Source organism: Solanum pennellii, chromosome 12 (genome assembly GCF_001406875.1).
Source record: "Solanum pennellii chromosome 12, SPENNV200".
In the NCBI taxonomy this organism is placed as follows: Eukaryota; Viridiplantae; Streptophyta; class Magnoliopsida; order Solanales; family Solanaceae; genus Solanum; species Solanum pennellii.
Window position 1 is genome coordinate 51,080,842 of NC_028648.1, and position 17,054 is coordinate 51,097,895.

General features: G+C 36.3%; 1 pseudogene; it reads left to right on the forward strand.

Moving 5' to 3' along the window:
- The first annotated feature begins 15,629 nt into the window (after positions 1-15,629).
- Positions 15,630-16,531, forward strand: LOC107006337 (annotated as a pseudogene).
- Positions 16,532-17,054: the final 523 nt, after the last annotated feature.

Consider the following 17,054-nt stretch of genomic DNA (forward strand, 5'->3'; position numbering starts at 1 on the left):
TATATATAACTATTAATTAGTATTTAAATAAGTGAAAATGCACAAGTATCCCCTCAACATATACTCGATACTAAGGTCGTATTTCCCCCTCTGAACTTATTTTATAAGTAATTTTCTATCCCTTTTCGGCCTATGTAGCACTAGCTTGAAGAAAAGTCAACCAGCGTTGAACTCACAAGATAGTGCCACGTAGGCCGAAAAGGGGTTATAAATTATTAATAAAATAAGTTCAGGGGGTAATAGGACCTTAATATAGTATAAGTGTGTCTCTGAGATTTCGAACATAAGTAGAGGGGGTACTTGTGCATTATCCCTTTAAATAATTAGAATTTGAACCATTGTGTCTAGATGCATGTATTTAAATATGATTATTTAATATTAAATTAATTATATATTAATATTTATTTTTAGTTTAGGAATAAAATAAGCAAAATGGTACTTCAACTTTTAAATTAGGAGCTTCCCACTTATAATAATATATGATTATATATATATATATATAAATCAGAAACCACCTGATAATTTGGTATCCTGATCAAACGACACCAGCCTACAGTTCGAGCGTTTACAAATCGAAGCGAGTATAGTAACCCAACCAAGGGTTTGGGTCCTGTCCCAAGGAAGTGTTAGTGAAAACAGTAGTTACACTAGAATATTGTTCTAGATAGTGATAGTTTAAGACTTTTTTGAAGAAAAACAAAATAAATTCAATTTCTAACACCAAAGTGTCAAATATCAAAAAGGATTTTGTCACAAGTTATAGAAAATGATTAAAATAAAAGGAGAATCAAGTATAGGTGAAAGTTCTTGGGGCGTGACCGTATTATATGTTGACGTAAACTAATGGGTACATGCTTGTGATAGGAAAATTTGATAAAATAATGGTAACTAGTCTAAGCTTTAGGTGAAAGTAAATTCCCTCTCAAGCAACTTAGCCCATATCAAATGGGTTCCTCTCGGACACCCACTCTTCTAATGAAGACCAACCTATGCCTCATCCACACCCGCTCTTTCGATGAAAGATGCTTGGATATGAAGGTAGGGCTCACCCTCCCGGCTGAGCCTCTTGCCACCTCACTCCTTAGGACATCAATCTAGCAGTCTTGATTTTGCGACCTCTCTCTTTAGCAAGCTGAAAACACATAGGTGGTTTTGCATTTGCAACTACAAAACATTAACCTAAACTAAAATCACTAGTTGAAATCACCATTAAAATACATCTAATCCTATCAAAAAAACAAGACCCAACTATAATATAAACACATATTTGCTAAATCCACCCTAAGAATGGGAGTTTTTAGCCACACATTAAGCAATGATCAAATACATTTAAAATGATAAAGATATCAAATGCTTATAAGAAATTAAACCTTAATATGAATAAAGGAAGAAGAATGGAGAATACCCACTTCCCATTTGAGGAAGAAGAACCTCTTTATTCAACTCACCTATAAAACTTTCTCCAAACTTGACAGAAAATATGAAAACTAGAGTTCTAAAAAGTGAAAAACTATAATACTATTCGAACTCTTTACAAATACTAAAGATTTTACTATTTATAGACCTCAGATTAAGTGGTGGTGAATCCGTTCGGCGAATTTAGTCCTGAATCGCCGATTGATTTGGTGATTCGTACTTCTTCTAGTTCGTTGTCATTTGTGCTTTGCCTTCATTGTTTATGCATTCTATAAAATTGGGCTAAATAACTCTGCTTCACGAAAATATTCAGTGAAGTGTCGAATGCTCTTTTTCATTGCCTTCTTAATCCACTTCATTCCGGGCTTTGCATGTTGGAACAAGGGTGAAATGGAGCTCTTTAGCGGATCGCCAAGTATACTTGGCGAATCTCAGGCTTCAACTTTAGCACTTTTTCATCCTTTTTGTTTCGTTTTGTGCCTAAGTGTCTATGATTATGCTAAAACTCCAAATACCTGAAACTCAAGAGTTTTCATCAGATATTGAGATAAAATGAGGAAGTGAGGACACTATTTACATTAAAATAAAGCTCTAAAATTTGAGGACTCATCAACACCCCTAACTTAAAATTTTGCTTGTCCTTAAGTAAAACTCAAGTTCAGCAGTTCAAAATAGGATGTCTCAAATAGTGCTACACAAGACTTAATCATTAACGTACACAACAAGACTCAAATTACTCATGCATAGCTCAAGTGTATACTCAAAGATTAAATTAGTGACACACCATTACAAAAGATTCTCATGCTCGAAATACTTTCTACTTATGCAAGTCTAAGCTCAACATAGGTATCTAAATTCCCTCACACAAAGATCGATTCAATTTTCACACACAAAGATCAATCAATTTACGATCAGGAATTAGATGTAACATTAACATTCACAAAGAGAAACACAATGCATGTTTTCACTCATAGGTTTGTCCTTATTTTTCCGTTGATATTTGGTTCGGCTAACTCAAGATCACAAAGGTCTTTCTAAGGCTTGTAATGGAGTTGAGTGCAAAGGTATGGTCATTTAACTCAGTGATTTTTTCCTCAAAGATATGTGATTTCATCAAGTTATCCCCTCTGTTCCTTCCTCAATCCTTAGTCAAGTGCTTGTAAGCCATCTTTTTGTTCTTCTTCATGGATTGCTTGGAAACCCGGTTTCTTTTTTTACTTTTATTCCACAACTTTTCTTTTTCGTTCTTTACTTTCCTTTCTTTTCTTTTTTTTATATGGAGGGTTTCCATTTTTCTATAATACCATGGGTTTGCGAGACTTTTCTTGCACTTCTTGACTTCTCCTTTCCCTTGTTACCACACCCCCAACTTAGGATTTTGGCTTAAGTTGTTTATTCACTTAAATAACATAACAAGAGCATTATAGGTGATGGAACACGTAAGGTCTAGGTTTCATCAAGGTTCTTCCAAAAAAGATTTTGTAAATCTCAAGGGTGTTCAAAGAGATTCACACGCTCACAAGTAGGCCACAAAATAGATATATGTCAAAATTGGTTCAGACTCTTTGTAATTGCCTAAGATCATATCAAGAGGACACCTTTTTAAATCAATAAGACTAACTGGGCAAATTCTAGGTCTATTTCTGCAAGGTTCAAGGTAAGCTCATTAGATAAGGCATTGACACTTAAGTCAAACAAGACTACACACTTTCGCTAGTGTGCAATAGTCATTACAAAAGAATGAATTCGATAAATGGATAATCAGAGCGAGATGCAGAGAGTACACATATTCTCTATGCAACTTCATATGTTCTCGTCGTAGCCACACATTCATGTTCGTTCGATTGAGAGTAATTTCAAGTCATCGGTATTGGTCGAAACTAAGACTTGAACTTAGTACAAAACAAACACTTTCAACACAAGAGGTGGCCAAATTTATAAAAAATGAAAATTTTTCAGAAGGGGAAGGGTCAATTTTTTTTTGAAATTAGGACCCCAAAAGAGAGTCATAAGATCAAACAATCACGCAAGCAGTTTTAAAACACAATTTAAAAAAAACACGCAACCTAATTGTATACAAAAACACAAGTATTCTAGCAAGGAAACAAATGGTGGGCCTCACCCCACCACAAAAGAAATATTTGTGCTCAAATATATAATAGTAAAATCTAAAATTTACTAAAGGTAAGACAAAGAGATGGGTGTAGAAAGGTCTTGTCTGTGCAGCCTCTCCTCCTATAGGGGCATCAGTTTCTAATGCATCCGCTGAGCTCGACAAGGGCCCCCGTAGCATTATCATCTTGTTCTTCATCATTTTCATTTTTCGTACCTTCTGCAGGGATATTAGTTGCAATCGTTTTGTCTATCTCATGAGCTACCCCCAAGGCATGTATAGCATTAAGGAAACCTCGAGACCATGGAGGCACATTAGGGTTGATAGGAATTCATATTCTGGCCCTGACTTCCTTGGTGTATTTCCTCTTTCTGGCTTGCTCCACTCTCTTTTCTTTGCCTTTAAACTCTCGTTCTCTTATGTGCCTGGGTGGATCATTTCTTCCTGCGAATTTTGGTCTATCCATTTTTGCAAAAACTTCGATGACAAGTTAGGGAGTAATTTAGAAAGAGCAACAGAAATTGTAACTATCGAGTCACTTCATCAAGATAGTTTGTAATGTGTTAATTCTGTTAGATCTTCCTTTAAAAGATGTAAAAGTGAATATAAGGGTGCAGACAAAGGGCGAACAAGGACTCCGTTCGCGAGTCGCTGAGTGCAATTTGTAACTCAATCTGACTCCCGAAAGTTACAGATCATCCAATACATAAAACATTTAATTAAAGGCAAAATTGGGATGTTAAGGAGAACTAACGAGCAATTCGGCGAGATACATTAGCTCACCAAACATACCAACGTCCATATTCTCACTCCAATCTTTCAAATTAAAACGCACAACCCCTGAAAATGCAATTCAAACCTTTTCAACATCAATTTTAACGAAGACCCATAGCATTTCCATAATCCCAACACATAACAATTCCTCTCAAAGTGCAGTTGCGTGGGATTTTACCAACTACGCAAGAAATATCCAGTAGTGCTCTACAATATGTGCTATCCTAACAACTCATAGACTTAGCAAAGGTTTGGCACGATCAATTATTATCTTAATGAGTACAAATTTAGATAAAATAACTGAGGGGTTGGATTACTAACCTTTGCTGTTGAATAAGATTGTAATGAAGTGCTAGGCAGCAATGCGATCAAAATCTGAGCATAATCTGACACTTCAAAAACTTAAAAATATAAGAAATATAACTACTAGAGTGCGAGTGTGAGTTTGTAAAAGGGAAAAAGTGAAAGGAATGGTTTGAAATAGGACTTTTAAGCATGGTGCTTGTGACTGTCCATCTTCTGCTCATTCCGCGATATAACTTATATCGCTTAATGACTTGGCAAAGTGTCGAGTATCTCTTTTATCGCCAAATATAATAGATTTCAAGTCTCTTGAGGAATTTGCATCGGTGATCTTTGTTGATATCACCCACTAAGTTGGCGAGTCACCAACAAAATTTTTCACTCCGCTGAGTTTTACATACTCATCCTTTGAGGTGCATTGATTCAAATAGCGGGAACGATTGGTTAAGTCGAACCTGTCAGTGTTCCCCCAAAAGGACTTGTTCCCTGTCACTTTGCATCTTTTCAAGCACTATTCATTCCAAACCTGTGCAATTAACACACACTTAATTTTATCAAGATATCAAAAAGAAAGCAAGTAAATGGTTTTGGGTTGCCTCCCAAACACCGCCTTAGTTAACGTTGGGGAACTACGTAAGTTGACCTTCAGACCTCACTCTTGCGGTTTGCCGTAGTGTCACTAGGTAGACCCCCTTGCTGTGTCGGATTGAGATGAGACGAGATATGACCCATTTGGTTCTCTAACTACTTGATTGAAACTGAATGAGACATAACGGTTTGGCTAAGGGTGGATACATATTGTTTCATTCCTTTAAACATATCCTTAGACCTACCACCTTCAGAATCTTTGGGTTTTTGTTGCTCAAGGGGAGGTATATATCTATCCTTCTCTCATCTTTCTAATTACGATTTCGGTCCCTCCATTTTTTATGTCGATCTTTCCATCTTTCTTATGTAGCTCAACCTTGGTTACCACCCTGCCTTGGGTAGTTTCAACGATAGCCACTGCCTTGGTTTGCTAAAAATTTGACTTCCTCATTATACATAGCTACAAACCTTATCTCATCAGGACTCATATTCCTTAATCCCACGGCATTGACATTACGGGTTCCTGCCCCATAACATTCTTAGAAAGAATATCAATTTGTTTCATAATCTTAGCCATATTTTGGTCCCTCTCATTGTCCTTTTCGATTTTCTCCTTAGATAGTTGAAAGATGACCAGGGAATATTGGTCCTCACGAGTATACCATGCTCTGCTGATAGTTTCCATTCCATCTAAAAGTTGGGATGCCACTATTATGGTTGCTGCATGAGACCTCCGGGTGAGAGTTGGTCATCAACCCCTTTGTTGACGGAGTCTTAACTCCTGTAAAGTATTGAAGGAGCACGTTATCAGGAAGACCATGTGTTGGGCATTGTAGCACCATTTATTTAAATTGGATCCAGGTTTCATACAGAGGCTTTACATTCAGGCTCTTGAAGCTTTGGATGTTGTCCCGAATGGTCATCATCTTCGAAGAAGGGAAAAAATGTACATTGAAAGTCGTAACCAATTCTTCCCATGAGGTGATTGAGTTTCGCGGCAACTCCGCTTGCTACTTGCATGTCTCACCCATTAATGAGAAAGGAAAAAGCCTCAATCTGACTGATTCCTGAGAGATGGTTTTGAACGAGAATGTTCCGCACACATCTACAAAATTTCGAAGGTTCTCATGTGGGTCCTCGTGAACTAATCCACTGAAAAGTCCCTTTAATTGCAAGAGTTGCAACATAGTGCTTGTAATGTGGAATAATTTGTTTCCCTCTGTTGGGGGTAAGAGAATGACCCCAAAACCTCCCATGATACAAATCATTGATGTTGGGCTCTTCAACATCGTGGAGGTTTCCGATATAGTCCTGATGGCCCACCTAGCTCCCATTACTACCATTAACACTCATGCCTTCTGAATGTTTACACGATTAACAAAACAAAACTAAAAATAAATTAGTAATCACTACACTAAAAAGAACTAACAACTCTAAGTAAAGTACATTTCACGTAACACCACTCCTAGGTAGCAGTGCCAGTTTGATGCCTTGCAATCATGATCAACAACACTAGTCTATAGTCTGAGTGTCTACGAATTGAAGTGAACATAGTAACCCAACCAAGTGTTGAGGTCGTGTCCCAAGGGAGTGGTAGTGAAAATACTAGTTACACTAATATTTTGTTTAGTTAGTTATAGTTAAAGAAATTATCAAAGAAAAACAAAATAAATTCAATTTGTGACACCAAAGAGTCAAATATCAAAAAGGTTTTATCACAAGTTGTAGAAAACGATTAAAATAAAAGGACGATCAAGTATGGGAAAAGTTCTTGGGGTGTGCCCGCAATATATGTTCACGTAAACTAACGGGTATATGATTTTGATAGGAAAATTTTCAAAATAATGGTAACTAGGCTAAGCTTTAGGTGAAAGTAAACTTCCTCTCGACCAACTTACCCCATAGCAAATGGGTTCCTCTTGACACCCACTTGTCTAATAAAGACCAGTCTACGCCTTATCCCCACCCGCTCTTTCAATGAAAGGTGCTTGGATATAAAGTTAGGGTTCATCCTTTTGGGATGAGCCTCTCTCTACCTCAATCCTTTGGACATCAATCTAGTCGTCTTGGTTTCGTGACCTCTCTCTCTCGAGCAAGACGAAAACACGTATGTGGTTTTGTATTTGCAACTACAAATCCATTTAACTTAAATCACAACCACTAGGTGAAATCACCATTAAAATACATCTTATCCTATCAGCAAAGAAGACCCAACAATAATATCAACACATATTTGCTAAATCACGCCTCAAGAATGGGAATTTTTAGTCATACATCAAGCAATAATAAAATACACCTAAAATGATAAAGAAATAAAATGGGTATAAGAAATTAAACTTTAATATGAGAAAAGAAATAAGAATGGACAAGACCCATTTCCGATTTGAGGAAGAAGAACCTCTTTCTTCAAGTATTTGACAAATATCTCTCCAAACTTGAGAGAAAATATCTAAAAAGAAAAAAAACAATGTTCGTACTCTCTAAAAATAATATAGATTTTAGTATTTACTGACTTCAGATTAAGTGTTAGTGAATTCGTTTGGCGAATTTAGTCGTGAATTACAGAGTGTAGGAATTTGTCCTTCTTCTAGTTCGTTGTCTTTTGTGCTTTGCCTTCATTGTCTATGAATGTTGTAACATTTGGCAGAATAAATCTTCTTCGCAAAAGTATTCGGTGAAGCGCCAACTGCTCTTTTTCATCTCTTTTTTAATCCACTTCCTTCGGGGCTTCGCATATTAGAAGAAGGGCGAAATACATTTCTTCAGCAGATCAGCAAGTATACTTGGTAAAGCTCAGGCTTCAATTTCAGCTCTTTTTCATTCTTTTTGTTCTGTTTTTCGCCTAAGTATCCATGCATCCAAATGCCTGAAACTCAAGAGTTTTCATTAGATATTGAGATAACATGAGCAATTGAGGACATTATTAATATTTTAATAAAGCCCTAAATTAGTAAAATTCGAGGACTCATCAACACCCTAATTAAGTCATTTTAAATCTCAAACCCTAAATCACTCTCTCTTAAATAATTCTCTCTCTATAAAGAACCTAAAGCAGCAGCAGCAACAACAACAACAACAATAACAAGAGGAACGGAAGGGAAGGGGCAGAATGTTAGGTTGAATTTCCCCCATTGATTCAATGTCTTTTAAGGTATGTGAATCTTGTTTATCCATGAGTTCTTCCACCCATGGAGTCCTCATAGTTTTCCCCAATTGTGAATCCAAAATACCCCAATCTAGCTAGGGTTGTGATTCCATTGTGGGTAGGGCTTTATTGTGACTCCAATCTAGTGGGTAGCATTAAATTATACTTATATGATGATTATATGATGTTTTTCTCATGAATTCCTTGATTAACCCTAATCTAAGTTGATAAAGGTGATTGTGGTGGGTTTAAGCCATTAATTGTGAAATTGACGTTTGATGAGAAATCTTCCTAATCAAGGTCTTAAATAGTATTTGATCAAATTTAGGGTAATGTAAATATGAATTGAACTAGACCTTGTTGAGTAGGATTGATCTTGACTTTTAAAGCTTGAATTGAACCTTAAAGATGAATTATGGATAGATTCACCTAGTAATGAAGGATGTAATGGCAATTGCTTCAGAAGAAGCCTATTACTTGAATGTCTTGTAATCTACATATGAATGATGATATTATGAAGTAAATCTTGTGATGTTAGGTTGTCGTGTAGACAGTAGATTTAGGATTTTGAATTAAAAAAAGTTATATCATTAGTCGAGCATGGATGGATTGTCAAGGACATCCTTTCATGAGAGAAAAGTGTTAAGCAAGGCTTAATAAGTAAAATTTGGGTGTATGATTGGATCCAAGTGGATATACTAATGAGAAGGAGTGTCACACAAGATAGGGTCCAGACTCCAAAAAGAGAGTAGAGACACAATTAGTTGATGTGAGGACTATCCAAGTTTAAGGGGGAGGGGGGAACTCTTACATAATAGAGTGTGGGTTTTTCCAAAGTTAGGCCTCATGAGATAGGATTCTTCACATAGTTGAGTTAGGGTTTCCTAATAGATATCTCCATATTCTATGGACTAAGACATGGTTGAGAAGCATCTCATAGTGTTCAAAGCATGATGAACTAAGATTTACTAAATAAAGTAACCCATAGGGTTCGTGAGTATAGAGGGACTTACACATGCGTAAGGTAGCATCTCATAGGGTTCGTGTGAATAGGGAACTTAGATATACTTAATGAAGTACCTCTTAGGGTTTAACTGAATAATGAACTAAGACGTGCTTGGGATAGAGTACCTCATAGGGTTCTAAAGTTTAAGAGAGCAATTAGGTTCCAAAGCAAGAGTAATAGTAAAAGGACCCAAAAGTAATACTTAGAATGATTAGTATTATGGGATGCTATAAGTGAATTGCACCAAGTATGACTTAGGGTCACTAAAGAGAAGCCTTGAGATACAATTGTTTTATAGTTGCCTTTCCTAGTTATAGTTGATTAAATGTGAGATATTCCTTAGTTAAGAAAGTGAAGTTAATAATGAGGCCAAAGTAGGATGCATATGACTAGGATGACTTCAAGTCTATGCTTACTATGAAGGGTAGTATGGGATGTCTTCCATGCATTGCACAAGTATTTCTTGGTGTTACTTAGAAGTATGGTATCCTATTATAGAGAAGCTTTAGAGTTGACCATGCAAGTAGACCATGATTAAGATAACTAAAAAGGTATACTTGTCTAGGGTAGTATTATGGGATGCTATTTTTGCTTTGCACTTGTATGCTTTTGAGGTTACTTGAGAATGGTTCTATTAAGGTGGATTACCAAGGGTCAATTATTTTGATATGATTATGTCTTATCTCTTAATCTCATTTACTATGTCTTAGGTTGACTTGTATTATATGATGCTTATAGTGGATATTTATGCTTATGATATGTTATTGTCTCTCATGCTTATGTCTTATGTTGACTAACAATTTGAGATGCTCTTGTGGTGTTATGTTAGCTTTCATACTTAGTACTCTTTCGTACTAGTGCATAGTACCTACATTCTAACCAATGTAGGGTTCGAACTTTGAGTTGCTAGTGAAGGCTAGAGTTTCAAGGATTTACCAGATTAATGATTTTGGTGAGTCTTCAAAGCTTCGAGGACAATATCCATTTACCTTTATGTCATTTGCTTTTATGTTTGAAAACTTTTTATGGGCTGCATTCCAAAGTTTGATGTTCATGTCAAGTTAGATTGTTTGAGACAAAAGAGTTAGAAAAGAATTTTGTCTGTGATTTATGAAAATGACTTCAATTGTATATCTTAAAGCCTCAAATTCTTCCTCATTTTCTATACTCTTGTGTTATGAATATGCTAAGGTCTTGTATGATACTCTTTCAGTGTCAAGTACGCCATGTTACGACTAGGGGATGTTCTCGAGTCGTGACAAAGTTGGTACATGAGCATAATGTTTTGAAAAAAATATTTAGGTTGTCTCAAACCACATCTAAGTAGAGTCTTTTTCATAGGTGTGAGTCGTGACATTTCATGTATAGGAGGCTATTGGATGCTTAGGAACGATCTCACTTATTCATTCTCTTTGTCATGTCATAGAGGTTTAGCTCTAGTAGGTTTTTCTTCTAATGGTTGCATAAGGTTTTTCAAGTTATAGAAAATAGTAGAGTTAATGCTAGGAGAGTTTATGAAGGTGAAGGGGATCAAGAGATTAATCCCCAAGTTCCAAACTAAGATCAACATCAAGTGCCTCTTAAACCTCCTAATGACCCTCCAATTGGGAATGCTACTCTTGGCGATCTTAGGGATTCTATGAAACTATTGGCTCAAGCCTTGATGGAACAAGCTAATAGAGAGGTGGTGTCTCTGGCAAACCCTATAAGAGGAATGGGTGCTTTTAGGGTAGAAGAGTGATTGAGAATGAACCCACCGGAGTTCTATGGCTCCAAGGTTGAGGAAGATCCAAATGGGTTCATAGATGAGGTTTATAAGGTGCTTGCAATAATGGGAGTGTCTTCCTTTGAGAAGGCAGAACTAGACGCCTATCAATTGAAAAATGTTACCCAAATTTGGTATGAGGAATGGAAAGATAGTAGGCTGATAAGAGCAGGTCGAATAGAGTGGGAAGTTTTTAAGTCAGAATTTCTAGTTAGTTTTTTCCCCCGAGAGTTGAGGGAAGAAAAATTGGAAGAATTCATCAACCTCAAGAAATGTAATATGAGTGTTAAGGAGTACTTTTTAAAATTCATCATTTTGTCTAAATATGCTCCAAGCTTGGTAGCTAGACCTAGAGATTTGATGAAAAGGTTTATGACAGGGGTGTCAGATTTGGTAGAAGAATAATGTTGTATGACAATACTTGTTGATGAGATGGATATCTCACGTCTCATGGTGTTTGCCCAACAAATAGAGAAGTCAAAACTCAAGAAAGAGGGGGCTAGAGAGAAGAAGAGGTCTTGGTTTGAAGGTGATAAGGCATTTCATGTTAAATCTCTCTTAAGAAATATAAGCAATTGTTATCAAGTAAAGAACCCAGCTTGTACGTTGGGGTCGATCTCACGAGAAAAATAGTTCAGACTTAAACTTAACTAACAATTATATTCGTTTAGCCAACATATTTCCGGAAAAAAGTAATTAAAGAGGGGGGATTTGTGTAACAAATTCAGAAACTTTTGTAAGTAACTGCTGAGCAAGATTCAAACTTTAGTTGTTATCAATATGAGAGAAGAACTAGGGCATAAGCGTTCCCCACAAGCTCATAATGCAGTAATCCTAGTAATACCAACCCTCTCCTTATGTATTACATGCAAAGTGATAAGTTAGGTATCTCTAAATCCTTGGTCTGACATCTAGGGAATTTCACCTCGCACCTTGGTCCGACTATGTGTGTATAATTTAATAACCCTTAACTTTACCTCATATTTGACATCACATTAATGTATGGATTAGTTTTCACCCTCGCACCAATCGAGATTAGACTATTAGATAGTACAACAATAAATATATGTTGATCATTCTTTTCTTATTAACTACCTTCATGGTCCGGCAATTAGAAATAAGGCAATGTGTAACATTGGCCACCGTTAAAAAGACTTCTAAAGGACAAAATTATAAATGCATGTAATAACACTATTCAAGAATTGCTTTTATATGTTGTTAATCATTCACGGTTCCCACAACCCTAGTTGTGAATTTAGTTACCCATATTAGCAAGAATACAATTCATATTAATCGATGAAAGAATCATGAACTTACTTAAGAATAAGAATAAACTCAGAATGTCAACTTAATTTCAAAGCTAAGATCTTCAATAACGTACTTTCGTAATCAACAATTACTAAGAATTTGTAAGTTAATCCCTAAAATCATAAACTAAACAAGAATAATGGTGTCTACCCCCAAAATTTAGGTTTACATACCCTATTCATAGAAAACAAATCCTAAATTTAAAGGAAAATAAAATAAGTAAATTATGCTTAGGCATGCGTCTTTATTCCACAAGACTAACTTACGGACCGTCAATGGTCATCTTGGTTCCATACTTGGTCAAGTTTCCCTGATCTTCCTCTCTTGCCTTGCCTGATGATCTACGAGCATCATCTACAGAGCGTCAATGGACCTACAATCCGTAGATCACCTTCGTAGTTGTCCTTTTCTGTATTTTTCTCAGCTATCTCTTTTTTTTCCCTCAACATCTTTCCTACAAAACATGATAAGTTGTATCAAAAGTATCGTAAACTCATGGTACATCAGCAATATAGTCCTAGAACTAAACCAAGATATTTCGGCAAAGATTCTTCCAACACCTATAAGTTTGATAAAGAAAAGGTTAGTGGGTCTCCATTTCCCAAGTCTACTTGCTCCAAGTGTAGGAGGAGTCATTATGATAAGTGCCTAGATAGCACTGATGGTTGCTATAGGTATGGGAAGGATGGGCACAAGATGAGAGATTGTCTGGTTCTTAATGCTAAGGGAAGGGAGGATAAGAAAGTTGCTCCTAGTGATCCCTTTCCGGTATGTATTTCATACTTTAGTCAACTTCTAGATTTTCTTGTATTGCTGTGACTTTCCATGATGGGCTTGAATTTTTCCTTAAAAGGTATGATATTTCATGGTTTCCTTATCGTAAGAGTTTTGTGTTGAAAAACCTGTGTAGGCTTACCCCCAAAAGGAGATAGTGTGCCCATCTAGCAAGGTTGATGAGTAATTATATGTTCTCATGATTTTATATTGTGCATGATCATGTAAATGCTTAGTTCTTACTAGAAACTACTGACATGCATTGTTTTGCCTTTTGTTGAGTTGGATTGCATGTGAGTTCTATGAGAGTATGTGATCATAGTTAGTTAGAAAAGGTAGTTCCTGCTATAAATGAGATGAATTGTGGGAATGTAATGCATAAATGGTATGTTAAAGGTAGTCCCTAATTCCTTTAGTTGCATTGAGCATGTGTAGATGAGATTGAAGTTTTTCGTCTCTTATTGTGTGCATTTAGATATAGTGCATGCACGTTGGGCTGCTAGTCTAGAGAGGTTCCCTTTAAGTAGTGTTTAGAAGTGTCGATCACGAATGTTCCCAAGAAGGGAATATTGTTATACCCTAAAAGTTGTAAACTAAACTAGAGCCAAGAAATAGGGTCCTTGAGTATGATATTGAGAAATTGAATCGTAGTTGCGACCTTAAGAGCTTAGAATGGGGATTTTAGTGATTGAACATCAAGACATGTATTTAACCTAGTAACCTAGATGAACTTGAGGAGTTTGGTTGAGCATGGGAACACAAGTACCAAGGCAAAAGCGCAAGCCTTAGCCAAAGGGCCAAGGCTGCCCCACCTTGGCAAGACACTGCACAAGGGGTTCACAACCACCTTTCGACAAGTGGTGTGGACCACGGTCCATGAAGGGGTCCGTGAACATGCCTTAGAGGCTTGGGAGGAGGGCCAAGTGGCCAAGACACTGCCAAGTCCACGAGGCACTTGACGAGCCATTGGCTTTACCACTGCCTGTCAAAGTGCCCGTGAAAGTACCTTGCATTTAAGGGCATTAGGGTCATGGAGGATTGAAGTAGCTACTATAAATTTGACCACGTGCACAACCACGGACCGTGGTGCCCTTCACGAGCCGTCCAAGTGGTTGTGGTGCCTGTGACAAGGCTGCCTAGTCGAGGGATTTCCGGTAAATTCCAAAAATCCTTATTAAATTATGGGGTCATTCTAAAACTAAAACCCTAAATCACTCTCAAATAATTTTCTCTATGAAGGGGGGAGGATAAGGAGGAAGTAGGAGGAGGAGGGGGAGAGGGAGGGGGAAGGGGAGGAAGAGGGGGAGAGGAGGAGGGAGGAGGAGGATGAGGAGGAGGAGGGGAGGGGAGGAGAAGGAAATATTTTTCAAAAACATACTTAAATTATTTTATTTTATTTTATTTTGGGGGATGGGGGATCGGGATAAAAAATAAAATTTTGAAATAGAAAATGCTTTTTAAAATTAAACTTAATTTTTTTGGGGAGTGCAAGGGGAGTTAGGGGTGGATGAGATAAAAATTTGAAATTGAAATTTAAAAAAAAAACAAATTTATTTTGTTTTTGGAGAGGCGTGGGGGGCTGATCGAGGGAAGGGAGGGTGGGGTGAAAATATAAAAAATTGACATAAAAATATTTTTTTTAATTGATGCTTTTAAAAAAAATGTAATTTGAAGTTGGATGAGAGTTTTGGAAAATGTTTTCCTTAATTTTTCAAGGGAAGTTATTTTCCTTAATTTTGAGAAAAATGAGTTGATTTGAAAACATCTTTCATAACTTTTGTTCCAACCAAACATGAGAAAATTGAAAAATATTTTTCAGAAAATATTTTCCTACACACCCTTAGTCAAGTTATTAATGGGTTTTGGAAAATAGAAGAGAAAGCTAAAGAATCATCAACTCTTGATGCAGTGCCAAAAAATAAAACAAGTACAAATGAACACTCATATGCAACTGCTAAGATAAATCTAATAATTAATTTCTTTCGTACCAGAACGTATACAGCGGAGACCATAAATGGATGTGTAAAGGATCAAACCGTTAAATGAGTAAATGGATGTTAATCAAGAGACTAAAAGTGCACTAACACTTGAAACTTAAAGTACTATTAGTGCACCATATAAAAGAAAGGGAAAGAATGACGTTGAGTCTAAACCCAAACATAAGGAACTATTTTGGATCTTTTCTCCCAAATTGATCTACAAGAAATTTAGTCCAAATATTTTTAAAAACATGTATACACATAATATATGTGTGTATTGGCTTGCGGATGTAAATAATTTTGGCTGAGTGGTCAAATGTGTAACTTCCCCTTTTTTTCTTCACATGGTTATGAACTACCTGATCTTTTATGTTGCACTGTGTTCTATTCATGCATCTTTTCTAGACTGTTCTCTTTCAATATGTTTTTAAGTTACCTCTACTTATATTTCAACCAGTATGGATGGTCATCGTCCTTTACCAGAAGATCTAGTAGTTGATATTCTATTGAGATTGCCAATGGAATTACTCTTGCGTTTCAAATGTATGTGCAAGCAGTGGTATGCTCTCATCAAAAGTCTGAGTTTCATAGGAAACCATTTTCATCATAAAAATAATTGCGCTCGTCTCCTTGTTTGCAACTTGAAAGTAGCACGTGAAGTACATGCCATCGTAAAGTCTAAAGTCTGTTGTATTCTCCTTGTTCCCGGAAGAAATTATTCCAAGTGTGACCCCTGAATAAAATACTTTCCTTCAGCTTATGAGGGTTGCTGATTTCACGTGTGTTAATAGTCCAGTTGATGGCTTATTCCTAGTGTAGAAGAAGTTTTATGGAGACGATGTCTGCTTGTGTTTGTGGATTCTTGACACCATAGTGTTCAGGCCTCTTCCTCATGCGTCTTCTAAGATTGAGTACTTCTTATCGGACCATGATCATCAGTTCGGATTGGAATTTGACGTGTTGACTAAATATTATAATGTTGTATGTATTCGAGTATTCAGGAATGAACCGGGACAAGACACTTATCCTCGTGTCTATGTTTATGGATATTCCTCATGCAACAACTCATGGAAACACCTAACTTCTTAATTCTTTTCCAGTTTTACCTTATCTGCACCCCTTTGCGCCACTTATCTCAACAGGGTTTATTATTGGCTTTCTAGGGGCCTTGATGAGATCTACACGATTCGCTCTTTTGACATGGGCCGCGAACAGTTTGGTGAGATGCAAGTTCCATATATTCCAAGTGAACTTGGGGACACTTACATTACGTGGCAACTCAATTGCTTTTAAAAAAAAATTAGAATTTGCTAATTTAATATGCAAGAAGAAAAATTTGAACATTGGATTTAAAAATTGATCGATATTCATCCATCTCGATTTTTTATCACTCTGATTGAGCAAACATAACTTCGCATTAAACTTATTAAAGATAATATTAAAAAATTCAATATTCTTTTGATTTCTCTTCTTCGCGAATTTCAAAATAATCTATTAATGTCCATTTATTTTCACAAACATCTCAAAATGAATAGAGACAAATGATAGGAGAATGTAGTTGAGTTGGGGTGTTTAATTTTTGTTATGTTGGTTATGAATGGAGAAATTGATGACGGCTGGTAGAGTTCACATGTAGAGGGAAGAAGAAAGGTCAAAGGGTTAGGTAGGAGTGGGGGGAGATTTTCTTTGTTACTTTTTTGTGATTATTAATTGAAGGTTGGAAAGTATTTTTTATTTTTTGTAATTGAAAATTATATTTTATTGCTAGACTGGGTCCATGTGCCACGTGTCATGATTTTATTGGTGATTGTTTTAAGACAATGTATGTGAATTGCACACACAACAGTTTTAAAAAAAATTCTCATTTTATGTTCAATAGATAC